The sequence below is a fragment of the Aquarana catesbeiana genome, linkage group LG09 (genome assembly GCF_042186555.1).
Source record: "Aquarana catesbeiana isolate 2022-GZ linkage group LG09, ASM4218655v1, whole genome shotgun sequence".
Lineage (NCBI taxonomy): Eukaryota > Metazoa > Chordata > Amphibia > Anura > Ranidae > Aquarana > Aquarana catesbeiana.
In genome coordinates, this window is record NC_133332.1 from 315,474,763 (window position 1) to 315,490,047 (window position 15,285).

At 46.1% G+C, this 15,285-nt stretch overlaps 1 long non-coding RNA gene across 1 annotated transcript; it reads left to right on the forward strand.

Moving 5' to 3' along the window:
- The first annotated feature begins 13,004 nt into the window (after positions 1–13,004).
- On the forward strand, positions 13,005–14,675 carry LOC141107324 (uncharacterized). Its single transcript, XR_012235866.1, has 3 exons — positions 13,005–14,015; positions 14,119–14,263; positions 14,398–14,675. It is a non-coding gene; the product is annotated as an uncharacterized lncRNA (long non-coding RNA).
- Positions 14,676–15,285: the final 610 nt, after the last annotated feature.

Consider the following 15,285-nt stretch of genomic DNA (forward strand, 5'->3'; position numbering starts at 1 on the left):
CTCATAATGAGCACAGCATAGGGATGGGAGGAGCCCCTCATAATGAGCACAGGGATGGGAGGAGCCCCTCATAATGAGCACAGCACAGGGATGGGGGGAGCCCCTCATAATGAGCACAGCATAGGGATGGGAGGAGCCCCTCATAATGAGCACAGGGATGGTGGGAGCCCCTCATAATGAGCACAGGGATGGGAGGAGCCCCTCATAATGAGCACAGCACAGGGATGGGAGGAGCCCCTCATAATGAGTACAGCACAGGGATGGGAGGAGCCCCTCATAATGAGCACAGCACAGGGATGGGGGGAGCCCCTCATAATGAGCACAGCATAGGGATGGGAGGAGCCCCTCATAATGAGCACAGCATAGGGATGGGAGGAGCCCCTCATAATGAGCACAGCACAGGGATGGGGGGAGCCCCTCATAATGAGCACAGGGATGGTGGGAGCCCCTCATAATGAGCACAGCACAGGGATGGTGGGAGCCCCTCATAATGAGCACAGCATAGGGATGGGAGGAGCCCCTCATAATGAGCACAGGGATGGTGGGAGCCCCTCATAATGAGCACAGGGATGGGAGGAGCCCCTCATAATGAGCACAGCACAGGGATGGGAGGAGCCCCTCGTAATGAGTACAGCACAGGGATGGGAGGAGCCCCTCATAATGAGCACAGCACAGGGATGGGGGGAGCCCCTCATAATGAGCACAGCACAGGGATGGGGGGAGCCCCTCGTAATGAGCACAGCATAGGGATGGGAGGAGCCCCTCATAATGAGCACAGCACAGGGATGGGGGGAGCCCCTCATAATGAGCACAGCACAGGGATGGTGGGAGCCCCTCATAATGAGCACAGGGATGGGGGGAGCCCCTCATAATGAGCACAGCACAGGGATGGTGGGAGCCCCTCATAATGAGCACAGCATAGGGATGGGAGGAGCCCCTCATAATGAGCACAGTACAGGGATGGGGGGAGCCCCTCATAATGAGCACAGGGATGGGGGGAGCCCCTCATAATGAGCACAGGGATGGGGGGAGCCCCTCATAATGAGCACAGTACAGGGATGGGGGGAGCCCCTCATAATGAGCACAGGGATGGGGGGAGCCCCTCATAATGAGCACAGCACAGGGATGGTGGGAGCCCCTCATAATGAGCACAGCACAGGGATGGGGGGAGCCCCTCATAATGAGCACAGCATAGGGATGGGAGGAGCCCCTCATAATGAGCACAGGGATGGTGGGAGCCCCTCATAATGAGCACAGCACAGGGATGGGAGGAGCCCCTCATAATGAGCACAGTACAGGGATGGTGGGAGCCCCTCATAATGAGCACAGTACAGGGATGGTGGGGGCCCCTCATAATGAGCACAGCACAGGGATGGTGGGAGCCCCTCATAATGAGTACAGCACAGGGATGGTGGGGGCCCCTCATAATGAGCACAGCACAGGGATGGTGGGAGCCCCTCATAATGAGCACAGTACAGGGATGGTGGGGGCCCCTCATAATGAGCACAGCACAGGGATGGTGGGAGCCCCTCATAATGAGTACAGCACAGGGATGGTGGGGGCCCCTCATAATGAGTCCGACGACTGCCATATTGTGAAAGGTATTTTTTTGCTTTTTAAATTCATCATAACGAACGTTCGTAATTGTTCCGAAAAGTTAACGAACCTAACGAAAATTCGTATTTCGTACGAATCCAAATCGAATTTCGGACACAAATTACGAAATACGAATTAACGGCTAATACGAAACAAATTTATTGACGGCGCACATGTCTATTGCCTAACCGCTTGTCTACTAAGGTACGTTTATAAACGGCATAGTGGGGCGAAGGGATAGAAGCGCCGCACATCGGCGTCAAGAGTGTGCGCGCTCCTGCTCCATCATAGCTTCTGGTTCCACTATCCTGGTTTTGGTCCACCTGCAAGGTGATTGACTGTGGCCAGGCCCTGGGTAGAGACCAAACCCAATAAAAGCCAGCCAAGCCTGCAGTCTCATGCTTGTGATTGAGTGTGTAATACCTGATCAAGCTCCCTGTTTGTCTGCCCTGTTCTGCTAGATTGGATTTCCCTGTGTATGACCTCAGGTCAGATAACGACTGTTCTCTGAACTCTGCTTGCCTTTTACCTGGACGGTGGTTGAACCACTCTGCCTGTCTGCCAACCGCAAGGACCTGTTTGCTTTGGGCAGTTTCTGCCTGACTTGGCATGGTGGCCAGACACTATAGCATTGTGTATAAGTCCTGGGGGCAGCCGAGTACTGGTAGGCCTGCTTGCCTTATGGGAAAGGGGACTGCTATAGGTGATGAGCACAGTAGCCAGCTACAGTGTCTGACCACCTGCGTTAGGGGTAAACGTGATAATCGGGACACAGATTCCATACAGAGTTGTATAGATTACAACTTTAACTCAGCTCCTCCTGGCGACTGATGCGTTTCGCAGAGCTTAATTATAAAAAGTGATCTCCAGAGCCGGGCAAATCACTTTTTATGGGGTTCTCAATGTGAGAACCTGAGAGGCAGAAATGTCTCAAGGAACCCAATGTAAGGGGTCACTTCCATTCTGACCACCAATGGAAGATGACCACTAATGTGTGTGACCAGATTGTGAGCTCCAATATCGCTGGGACTAGTGGGCTGCTGATGTGGGGATTTACTATCTGCTGCTAGAGAAACTGAGCCCTTTAGGAACCGACTAGACAGTCATTTACAGTGCCTTGAAAAAGTATTCATACCCCTTGACATTTTCCACATTTTGTCATGTTACAACCAAAAACGTAAATGTATTTTATTGGGATTTTATGTGATAGACCAACACAAAGTGTCACATAATTGTGAAGTGGAAGGAAAATGATAAATGGTTTTTGATTTTTTTTTTTACAAATAAATATGTGAAAAGTGTGGGGGGGGGGCATTTGTATGGCGCCCCCCGGAGTCAATACTTTGTAGAACCCCCTTTCTCTACAAGTCTTTTTGGTGATGTCTCTACCAGCTTTCCACATCTAGAGAGGGACATTTCTGCCCATTCTTCTTTGCAAAATATCTCAAGTTCTGTCAGATTGGATGGAGAACGTCTGTGGACATTTTCAAGTCTTGCCACAGATTCTCAATGTGATTTAGGTCTGGACTGTGACTGGGCCATTCTAACACATGAATATGCTTTGATCTAAACCATTCAATTGTAGCTCTGGCTGTATGTTTCGGGTCGTTGTCCTGTTGGAAGGTGAACCTCCCCCCAGTCTCAAGTCTTTTGTAGACTCTAACAGGTTTTCTTCTAAGATTGTCCTGTATTTGTCTCCATCCATCTTCCCATCAACTCTGACCAGCTTCTCTGTCCCTGCTGAAGAAAAGCATCCCCACCACCACATGATGCTGCCACCACCATGTTTCACGGTGGGGATGGTGTGTTCAGGGTGATGTGCAGTGTTAGTTTTCCTCCACACATAGCGTTTTGCTTTTAGGCCAAAAAGGTACATTTTGGTCTCCTCTGACCAGATCACCTTCTTCCACATGTTTGCTGTGTCCTCCACATGGCTTCTCACAAACTACAAACAGGACTTCTTATGACTTTCTTTCACCAATGTCTTTCTTCTTGTCACTCTTCCATAAAGGTCAGATTTGTGGAGAACACGACTAATAGTTGTCCTGTGGACAGATTCTCCCACCTGAGCTGTGGATCTCTGCAGCTCCTCCAGAGTTACCATGGACCTCTTGGCTCTTCTCTGATGAATGTTCTCCTTGCCCGGCCGGTCAGTTTAGGTGGACGGCCATGTCTTGGTAGGTTTGCAGTTGTGCCATACTCTTTCCATTTTCCGATGATGGATTGAACAGAGCTCCGTGAGATGTTCAAAGCTTGGGAGGTTTTTTTATAACCCAACCCTGCTTTATACTTCTCCACAACTTTATCCCTGACCTGTCTGGTGTGTTCCTTGGCCTTCATGATGCTGTTTCTTAACTAAGGTTCTAGAGAAACAGCATCATGAGGGCTTCACAGAACAGCTGTATTTATACTGAGATTAAATGACACACAGGTGGACTCTATTTACTAATTAGGTGACTTCTGAAGGCAATTGGTTCCTCTAGATTTTAGTTAGGGGTATCAGAGTAAAGGGGGCTGAATACATATGCCCCCCCCACACACACACACACACACACTTTTCACATATTTATTTGTATCATTTATCATTTTCCTTCCACTTCACAATTATGTGACACTTTGTGTTGGTCTATCCCATAAAATCCCAATAAAATACATTTACGTTTTTGGTGGTAACATGACAAAATGTGGGAAATTTCAAGGGGTGTGAATACTTTTTCAAGTCATTGTATATCTTGCATAAGGAGTCCAATACAAGCTTAATACTCTTAAAAAATGACAAAGATTTCCCCCCCGATCTTCCAAGCTGCGTAGTCAGGATACTAATCAATATCTGCTTGCTAACACTGCAAAGAAAATCCCAAGGGCAAAAACTCTCTGCTGAAACATCTGCACCGCGGCATCACACACTGCTTTGTTGTTTAGTTAAACTTAAAGCTTTCCTTAAAGAGATTCATTACAACCCCTCTATATTGCAAGAACCCCAAAGCTATTCATAAGTATGCAGTAAAATAGGATATAAGCAATGATATTCCTGATAGATTTCATACATATTTCCAGTTCTCAAATTAAACCTATGCCTAGACTATGAACACCCAAACATACATATACTATATTGTCGAAAGTATTGTGACGCCTGCCTTTACACGCACATGAACTTTAATGACATCCCAGTCTTAGTCCGTAGGGTTCAATATTGAGTTGGCTCCGCCCTTTGCAGCTATAACAGCTTCACCTCTTCTGGGAAGGCCGTCCACAAGGTTTAGGAGGGTGTCTATGGGAATGTTTGACCGTTCTTCTAGAAGGGCTTTTGTGAGGTCAGGCACTGATGTTGAACGAGAAGGACTGGCTCCGCTCGAATTCAACCCTAAAGGTGTTCTATCAGGCTGAGGTCAGGAATTTGTGCAGGACAGTCAAGTTCCTCCACCCCAAACTCACTCATCCATGTCTTTATAGACCTTGCTTTGTGCACTGGTGTCATGTTGGAACAGGAAGGGACCATCCCCAAACTGTTCCCACAAAGTTGGGAGCATGAAATTGTCCAAAACGAAGGGGTCAAGCCCAACCCCTGAAAAACAACCCCACACCGTAATCCCCCCTCCACCAAATGATCTGGACTAGTGTACAAAGCAAGGTCTATAAAGACATGGATGAGTGAGTTTGGGATGGAGGAACTTGACTGGTCCCGACCTCAACCTGATAGGACACCTTTGGGATGAATTAGAATGCCTACAGTCAAGCATGGTGGTGGGAGTGTCATGGTCTGGGGCTGCATGAGTGCTGCCGGCACTGAGGAGCTACAGTTCATGGAGGGAACCATGAATGCCAACATGTACTGTGACATACTGAAGCAGAGCATGATCCCCTCCCTTCAGAGACTGGGCCGCAGGGCAGTATTCCAACATGATAACCACCCCAAACACACCTCCAAGACCACCACTGTCTTGCTAAAAAAGCTGAAGGTAAAGGAGATGGACTGGCCAAGCATGTCTCCAGACCTAAACCCTTTTGACCATCTGTGGGGCATCATCAAACGGAAGATGGAGGAGCGCAAGGTCTCTAACATCCACCAGCTTCGTGATGTCATCATGGAGGAGGGGGAAGAGGACTCCAGTGACAACCTGTGAAGCTCTGGTGACCTCCATGCCCAAGAGGGTTAAGGCAGTGCTGGAAAATAATGGTGGCCACACAAAATATTGACACTTTGGGCCCAATTTGGACATTTTCACTTAGGGGTGTACTGACTTTTGTTGCCAGCGGTTTAGACATTAATGGCTGTGTGTTGAGTTATTTTGAGGGGACAGCAAATTTACACTGTTATACAAGCTGTACACTCACTACTTTACATTGTAGACAAGTGTCATTTCTTCTGTGTTGTCACATGAAAAGATAGAAGAAAAGAATTACAAAAAATGTGAGGGGTGTACTTACTTTTGTGAGATACTGTGTATATATATATATATATATATAACTATATATATAATCCGCTCACAATCAGCAGGGGATCGGCGTATAACACGCACCCACGATTTTCCCTTTCCATTTTTTTCCTCATTAATGTACACACAGCCCCCCATATTGTACACACAGCACCCCATATTGTACACACAGCACCCTCATATTGTACACACAGCGCCCCATATTGTACACACAGCACCCCATATTGTACACACAGCGCCCCATATTGTACACACAGCACCCCATATTGTACACACAGCACCCCATATTGTACACACAGCCCCCCATATTGTACACACAGCACCTCATATTGTACACACAGCACCTCATATTGTACACACAGCACCTCATATTGTACACACAGCACCCCATATTGTACACACAGCACCCCATATTGACAGAAAAACACAGAATTGTTGACATTTTTGCAGATTTATTAAAAAAAGAAAAACTGAAATATCACATGGTCCTAAGTATTCAGACCCTTTGCTCAGTATTTAGTAGAAGCCCCTTTTGATGAGTCTTTTTGGGAAAGATGCAACAAGTTTTTCACACCTGGATTTGGGGATCCTCTGCCATTCCTCCTTGCAGATCCTCTCCAGTTCTGTCAGGTTGGATGGTAAACGTTGGTGGACGGCCATTTTTAGGTCTCTCCAGAGATGCTCAATTGGGTTTAAGTCAGGGCTCTGGCTGGGCCATTCAAGAACAATCACTGAGTTGTTGTGAAGCCACTCCTTCGTTATTTTAGCTGTGTGCTTAGGGTCATTGTCTTGTTGGAAGGTAAACCTTCGGCCCAGTCTGAGGTCCTGAGCCCTCTGGAGAAGGTTTTCGTCCAGGATATCCCTGTACTTGGCCGCATTCATCTTTCCCTCGATTGCAACCAGTCGTCCTGTCCCTGCAGCTAAAAAAACACCCCCACAGCATGATGCTGCCACCACCATGCTTCACTGTTGGGACTGTATTGGACGGGTGATGAGCAGTGCCTGGTTTTCTCCACACATACCGCTTAGAATTAAGGCCAAAAAGTTCTATCTTGGTCTCATCAGACCAGAGAATCTTATTTCTCACCATCTTGGAGTCCTTCAGGTTTTTTTTAGCAAACTCCATGCGGGCTTTCATGTGTCTTGCACTGAGGAGAGGCTTCCGTCGGGCCACTCTGCCATAAAGCCCCGACTGGTGGAGGGCTGCAGTGATGGTTGACTTTCTACAACTTTCTCCCATCTCCCGACTGCATCTCTGGAGCTCAGCCACAGTGATCTTTGGGTTCTTCTTTACCTCTCTCACCAAGGCTCTTCTCCCCCGATAGTTCAGTTTGGCCGGACGGCCAGCTCTAGGAAGGGTTCTGGTCGTCCCAAACGTCTTCTATTTAAGGATTATGGAGGCCACTGTGCTCTTAGGAACCTTAAGTGCAGCCGAAATTTTTTGGTAACCTTGTCCAGATCTGTGCCTTGCCACAATTCTGTCTCTGAGCTCTTCAGGCAGTTCCTTTGACCTCATGATTCTCATTTGCTCTGCCATGCACTGTGAGCTGTAAGGTCTTATATAGACAGGTGTGTGGCTTTCCTAATTAAGTCCAATCAGTATAATCAAACACAGCTGGACTCAAATGAAGGTGTAGAACCAGCTCAAGGATGATCAGAAGAAATGGACAGCACCTGAGTTATATATATGAGTGTCACAGCAAAGGGTCTGAATACTTAGGACCATGTGATATTTCAGTTTTTCTTTTTTAATAAATCTGCAAAAATGTCAACAATTCTGTGTTTTTCTGTCAATATGGGGTGATGTGTGTACAATATGGGGTGTTGTGTATACAATATGGGGTGCTGTGTGTACAATATGGGGTGTTGTGTATACAATATGGGGTGCTGTGTGTACAATATGGGGTGCTGTGTGTACAATATGGGGTGCTGTGTGTACAATATGGGGGGCTGTGTGTGTACAATATGGGGTGCTGTGTGTACAATATGGGGGGCTGTGTGTACAATATGGGGAGCTGTGTGTACAATATGGGGGGCTGTGTGTACAATATGGGGTGCTGTGTGTACAATATGGGGGGCTGTGTGTACAATATGGGGTGATGTGTGTACAATATGGGGTACTGTGTGTACAATATGAGGTGCTGTGTGTACAATATGGGGTGCTGTGTGTACAATATGGGGTGCTGTGTGTACAATATGGGGGGCTGTGTGTACAATATGAGGTGCTGTGTGTACAATATGGGGTGATGTGTGTACAATATGGGGTGCTGTGTGTACAATATGAGGTGCTGTGTGTACAATATGGGGTGCTGTGTGTACAATATGGGGTGCTGTGTGTACAATATGGGGGGCTGTGTGTACAATATGAGGTGCTGTGTGTACAATATGGGGTGATGTGTGTACAATATGGGGTGCTGTGTGTACAATATGAGGTGCTGTGTGTACAATATGGGGTGCTGTGTGTACAATATGGGGTGCTGTGTGTACAATATGGGGGGCTGTGTGTACAATATGGGGTGCTGTGTGTACAATATGGGGTGCTGTGTGTACAATATGGGGGGCTGTGTGTACAATATGAGGTGCTGTGTGTACAATATGGGGAGCTGTGTGTACAATATGGGGGGCTGTGTGTACAATATGGGGTGATGTGTGTACAATATGAGGTGCTGTGTGTACAATATGGGGTGATGTGTGTACAATATGGGGTACTGTGTGTACAATATGGGGTGCTGTGTGTACAATATGGGGTGCTGTGTGTACAATATGGGGGGCTGTGTGTACAATATGGGGTGCTGTGTGTACAATATGAGGTGCTGTGTGTACAATATGGGGTGCTGTGTGTACAATATGGGGTGCTGTGTGTACAATATGGGGGGCTGTGTGTACAATATGAGGTGCTGTGTGTACAATATGGGGTGCTGTGTGTACAATATGGGGTGCTGTGTGTACAATATGGGGTGCTGTGTGTACAATATGGGGGGCTGTGTGTACAATATGGGGTGCTGTGTGTACAATATGGGGTGCTGTGTGTACAATATGGGGTGATGTGTGTATAATATGGGGTGCTGTGTGTACAATATGGGGTGCTGTGTGTACAATATGGGGTGCTGTGTGTACAATATGGGGTGCTGTGTGTACAATATGGGGGGCTGTGTGTACAATATGGGGGGCTGTGTGTACATTAATGAGGAAAAAAAGGAACTTAAATGATTTTAGCAAATGGCTGCAATATAACAAAGAGTGAAAAATTTAAAGGGGTCTGAATACTTTCCGTCCCCACTGTATATATATAAAATGTTTGGTGGTTCTAATGAATTTTTTTGCAAAAAGCGCAGATTTTTACATGTATGAAATGTCAGGATTGGCCCGGGGGGGTCAAGTGGTTAAAAACAATTTTAAATATGCACAGCGTCAACCAATGCTGAAAATGCGTAGACTGTTTTCCTTTAAGCTCTCTCGGCTTCCTATACTAGAGAACAGATTTCTTTTACAAGATTCGCTCGCAGTTGTCTTGTTAGCCTGGTAAATCTGGTCATTATTTTTTTTTTTTCTCTGTATTGTAACACGTGACGAGATAACCCAAACGGCTCGGGGGAATTGACTAAAGCGTACACAAATCTGTGCTAGCGTGAAATCTGTTATTTTGTTTGGCTGGTTTGACTAAAAATGAGTTTTCCTGGCCTAATGCTGGCGGAATGAAGGAGATACTCTAGATGGAGCAAAAGAAGCTTCTGCCGCTTTGTAGACAGATGGTAGATCGCTGGAAAATGATTAATGATGATGTCAAAGAGATAAAAAAAAAAAAAAAACTTCAATCTCTAGATACAGTTTATCCTCTCCTGTATTTGGTGTTCATTTTAGGCGAGACGAAGACCTGCAAGTTAAAAGTCCATCCTTGCCGCTCCAAGCTGTTCTCTTTCATTTTGTTGGTTTATGTTGGATGGGTTGGCGGTAGACGGAGCCAAATTAGATCTTCAGAGGCTCAACGGCAATTATCCATCACATAGTAACCATTTCACTGCAACATACTATGTGATCAATATGTCAGTTTACCACTTCCCGACTGGAGGACGTCCATGGACCTCCTTAGGTTGGAGTGGTTATTCCGGGATGATGGTTGCAGCTACAGGCATCAATCCAGGTTTTTTTTTTTTCTTTTTTTACAGCCAGCGATTCCCTGTAATGTAAAAGCCATCCTAGCAGCTGATTAGCCACTGGATTGCCTTTACAGGAAGCGGGAGGGGACATTACCTTCCCCCCTCCCGCCGCCCAATCGGTGCCTCTCCGGGCTCTCCCCCTGTGGTCAGACCACCCAGGATCCAGCGCTTATGCCGGGTTACCACAGAGCCGGCCGTGGAGCAGATGCACGAACGAAGCACTCATTCACATGGCCGGAGTACCTGTGTGAATGAGCCCTTCATTTTTTACATTTTTTTTTTACATTTTTTTACCAGCCCTGGGCATGAGGAGGGGGGGGGGTTTCGGTGAAATATCATAGGTCAGAGAAAGAGAATGAGGACACAGATCCCCAATCCTTCCCCTGCAGCCTCAGCTGCACTGCAGAATGAAGGAACAGGAAGCGCTCTGTACAGAGGCTCCCTGTTCATTTATAAAGACAATGAACTATGCTTTCGATATAAATGAACACGGGAGCAATCAATACCGATCGCTCACTGAGGGTTGATTTACTGAAACTGGTGCACACAGAATCCAGAATCTGGTGCAACTGTGCACAGTAACCAATCAGCTTTTGGGTTTAATTGTCAAAGCTTAACTGAACAAGTTGCAATTTGATGCTGATTGGCTACCATGCACAGCCTCTGAGTGATCCAGATTTAGTAAACCCCCCCCCGTGTTCATTCAGGAAAAAAAGCAGCTAGTAAGGCATGTTTAAAGGAACCAGTATGGAGCCAGTAGGGCATGTTTAAAGGAGCCAGTATAGAGCCAGTGGGGCATGTTTAAAGGAGCCAGTATAGAGCCAGTGGGGCATGTTTAAAGGAGCCAGTAGGGCATGTTTAAAGGAGGCAGTATAGAGCGAGTAGGGCATGTTTAAAGGAGCCAGTATGGAGCCAGTAGGGCGTGTTTAAAAGAGCCAGTATAGAGCCAGTGGGGCATGTTTAAAGGAGCCAGTATGGAGCCAGTAGGGCGTGTTTAAAGGAGCCAGTATAGAGCCAGTAGGGCATGTTTAAAGGAGCCAGTATGAAGCCAGTAGGGCTTGTTTAAAGGAGCCAGTATGGAGCCAGTAGGGCGTGTTTAAAGGGGCCAGTATGGAGCCAGTAGGGCATGTTTTAAAGGAGCCAGTATAGAGCCAGTAGGGCATGTGTAAAGGAGCCAGTATGGAGCTAGTAAAACACAAGCACCCCCTATCGGAGTGCAATACCTCTAACGGGACTTTATGGCGGGGTCACCTCTGGTAAAGTAGAAAATAGTAGGAAATTTTTAAATTTTGTATAAAAGTATTAAAGTTTATTCATTAAACATTTCTTAAAAAACATTACCATGACCTAACCGTATATACAGTAAAAATGGATGCGTATAATGGGAAGATACAATTGTAAAGGAAAATTGACCAATTGCAATGATACAGGTAAATAACCAATAATCATAGAGTGGGAGCGCATGATCAACCAATCCGATGATATGGCCCCCTTCATGATGAATGTGAGCCTATGGCTCAGATTCATCGATGATGTCCTTCTTGTCTGGGATGGCCCACAGGATCTACTCAAACCTTTCCTAGAATGTCTAAACAAAAACAATTTCAACTTGAGCTTTACAATGACTTTTGACAACTCTTCCATAACCTTCTTAGATGTAATTATCTACAAAGACGACAGGGGGCGTATTAGCAGCAGTTTATATAGGAAGCCAACAGCGGGCAATACTATATTACATGCCAGCAGCTTTCATCCATCACCCTTAATCGCATCCATCCCTTTCAGTCAGTATTTGAGGACACGGAGAAATTGCACAGACGACACAATTTTCAAAAGAGAGGCAGATCTCCTGAGAGAGAGACTATTACTTCGGGGCTACTCCAAATCTTGCCTTAAAAAGGCCTACAATCGGGCAATTATGAGACCTATGAAAGAACTGCTTTACAACCCATCTTCTAAAAACACTAATAAAAAAAATCCAATCTCGATTATAACAAAATATTGTAACCAACATGAAATTTTTAAAAAAATTGCCAACAAATACTGGCATCTTCTCTCAATGGACCCCACTGTAGGCCCCTATGTGAGTAAACACCCTGTCTTCACATTCAAAAGAGCGAGATCTCTCAAGGATTACCTGGTGTCCAGTGAATATCATGATTCCGGACACCAGGATCCATGCAAATATCCTGGTACATTCACCTGTGGTGGGTGTAACTACTGCCGGTTTATGAACACCACGCGCAACATAACACTCCCAAATGGGGAACGCTACCGCCCTAAACACTATGCGAATTGCCAAACAGCTAATGTAGTGTACCTACTTCTATGTAACTGCTTCTGTTTTTACGTGGGCAAAACTATTCAGCCCTTCTGGCAACGTGCCTATCGACATATCTTATCCACGCAGGCTTGTAACCCAAGCCTCCCTTTGGGTAGACATGTGAGAGATCTACATGAAGGAATCACTCCAAAGATTTCCTTCCTGATCCTAGACAGAATACATCCTGGCATAAGAGGGGGTGACACCAATAAAACATTAATGCAGGCCGAACAAAGGTGGATTTTTCGCTTAAATGCGACCATGCCACCTGGCCTTAATGCTACTACTTCCTTCAGACCCTTCCTGGAGGGATTCTCCTCAGGAGGATCCGAATGGGAGTCCTTATAATAAAATCACCCCCTCAATCAAATTGATGCAGCCCTTTGTCCCACTTGGACCTTTGGTACCCCTCATTCAGAATATAGCAATCGGGTATCTATACGGGACTATCAATATACCCCAGGTTCTTGGGGATAGTCCTTAAAACCAACAGGACACATGAACCACTAGGACTGTATCTTTAATTTGAATATGCTTGTTTCTGTCTGGCCCTTGATGTAACATATTGTTCAATGTATGACACAATAACCTTGTTTTATGATTTTAGGACCTTTTTCTAATTCAGTGGGACTGCCCCTCTCGACTACACAGATAAACTCACCAAGTGTTGGTAATCCTCACAGCATGCACTTTCATTCTTTCTTCTCCTTTCCCTTTTCTCTTCGGTTCTTTTCTTCCTCTTTTTTCTTTTCCTCCTCTGCACACACCCTCCCTTTTCCCTTTTCTTTTCTCCTGCACTTTACACCAGCTTTTCTCCCTTCTTTTCCTCTGAGTCCCAACTTGTTTCCTTCCTTTTTTCCCCTTTCCCTTTCCTTTGTTCTTTTCACTTACTGTCATCTCCATCTCTCCCTTCATTCCTTCCTTCATGCCTGCACTCTCTAACTGTCGGTCGTTTGCTCCTCCCCCTTCCTACTTTACAATCCATCACCCTCACTCTCCCCTTCAATTCTCCCAGGCTTGGGCTGTGTGTCAGCTCACTCAGCGCACCCGGGGGAGACTGAGATGCGCTCTCTTTTGAGCGCACCCGGCCTCCCCTCTCTCTGGCAGTCTGTGGCATGGGTTTCCATGACAGCGGGCACGCCAGCTTTGCGCTGCGGGACCTTTAGACGTATGGGGGATCTCTCCACGTCGCGCTGGCTCCGCCCCCCGCCGAGCGCTGCGCCTCGGCATTGGTCCATCTCCGCCCTGTTGTGGATGGTTCCACTCCAGGGAGTGCATCGTGGAGATGACGCTGTACGTCGCTCCGCCCGGGGGATGTCCTTTACAGACACGTCCTGGCCTCCCTTCTCTAGACCGCCCCCCACCCCTGGCTCAGCCAATCAGGCTACTGATTGGGCACCAACTCCCACTCCAGCACACACAGATTTAAACCTTGCTGACGCTGCACTCATCAGCTGTTTCCTATACCACACAGACGTGCCTGGAGGAAGCTAAGACAAGCAGGTAAACCTTAGGACTATTTTTGACTGGGATTCTTGCTAACCATGCAGAGGTCTGATTATTGATTTACTTACAATATTTCCCTGTTGTGCCCTTCAATCTGCAGACTTATGCGGGCCTATACCTAACCAGGGAACCTGCAGACCCCTCTGGACCTCGGCCCACTTTAATTTGAGGTTTATCAAAATATCTCCTTTTGGCTCAATACTGGAATCCGTGACCTGATTCCACTCACCTTTATATCTTTTTAGGTATGTGTCTGATATGTACAATTCTGGGTGGTCTGTATCTGCTTACCCCAATATTACCTCTACTTTGGAGATGAATATTGTACTTATACTAGTTTCTTCTCTGAGATCCTCATTGAAGTATATTTTTATTACAGCGGGCTATTACCCCCCACCTTCCATACTCCATCAAGCAGGCTGTTTTTCCAGCCCTCATAGGGGAAAAGGGGAGGACTGTGTCTGTTCCGCCTTTTGGGGGACATCCTTTGTGAAGCAACCTCAGCCCACCCTGGCTTTCACTCCTGCGGTTTACTTGGTCTTTTCTCTATCTGCTTCAACCTTGGTCTTGCGATTTCTGTGTGGCCGTGACGGACGGCAATTTGTTTAAGTCGCACTGGATGCTGGAAATGTCCTTAGGAAGTTTTACATAATTTTCAAGGGGTCAGTATGAATTTCTTGCTTATAGATGCCTAGAATTTACCAATGATGTTAATAACTGTTGAAATGTGAACTGAACCTTGTAATGCAAACCAAAATGCTTTCTACTGCCTCCTGTTATGAATATCTGAGAATTTCTTTCACTTATTTCTGTTCTGCTTTTTTGTTAATTTTTTAGATGAAACACCCACTTTGACTAATTATCGTTACCCCTGAAGAAGAGGTCAACTTTTTTACATACCTCGAAACGTTGGGTTTCTATGATTATTGGTTATTTACCTGTATCATTGCAATTGGTCAATTTTCCTTTACAATTGTATCTTCCCATTATACGCATCCATTTTTACTGTATATACGGTTAGGTCATGGTAATGTTTTTTAAGAAATGTTTAATGAATAAACTTTAATACTTTTATACAAAATTTAAAAATTTCCTACTATTTTCTACTTTACCAGAGGTGACCCCGCCATAAAGTCCCGTTAGAGGTATTGCACTCCGATAGGGGGTGCTTGTGTTTGGCTAGAAATTGGGATGGGGGCCCACCTTTAGAAACTTACAGTGCCTACTGGGATGACACCTCCCTTTCTTTGTATGGAGCTAGTAGGGC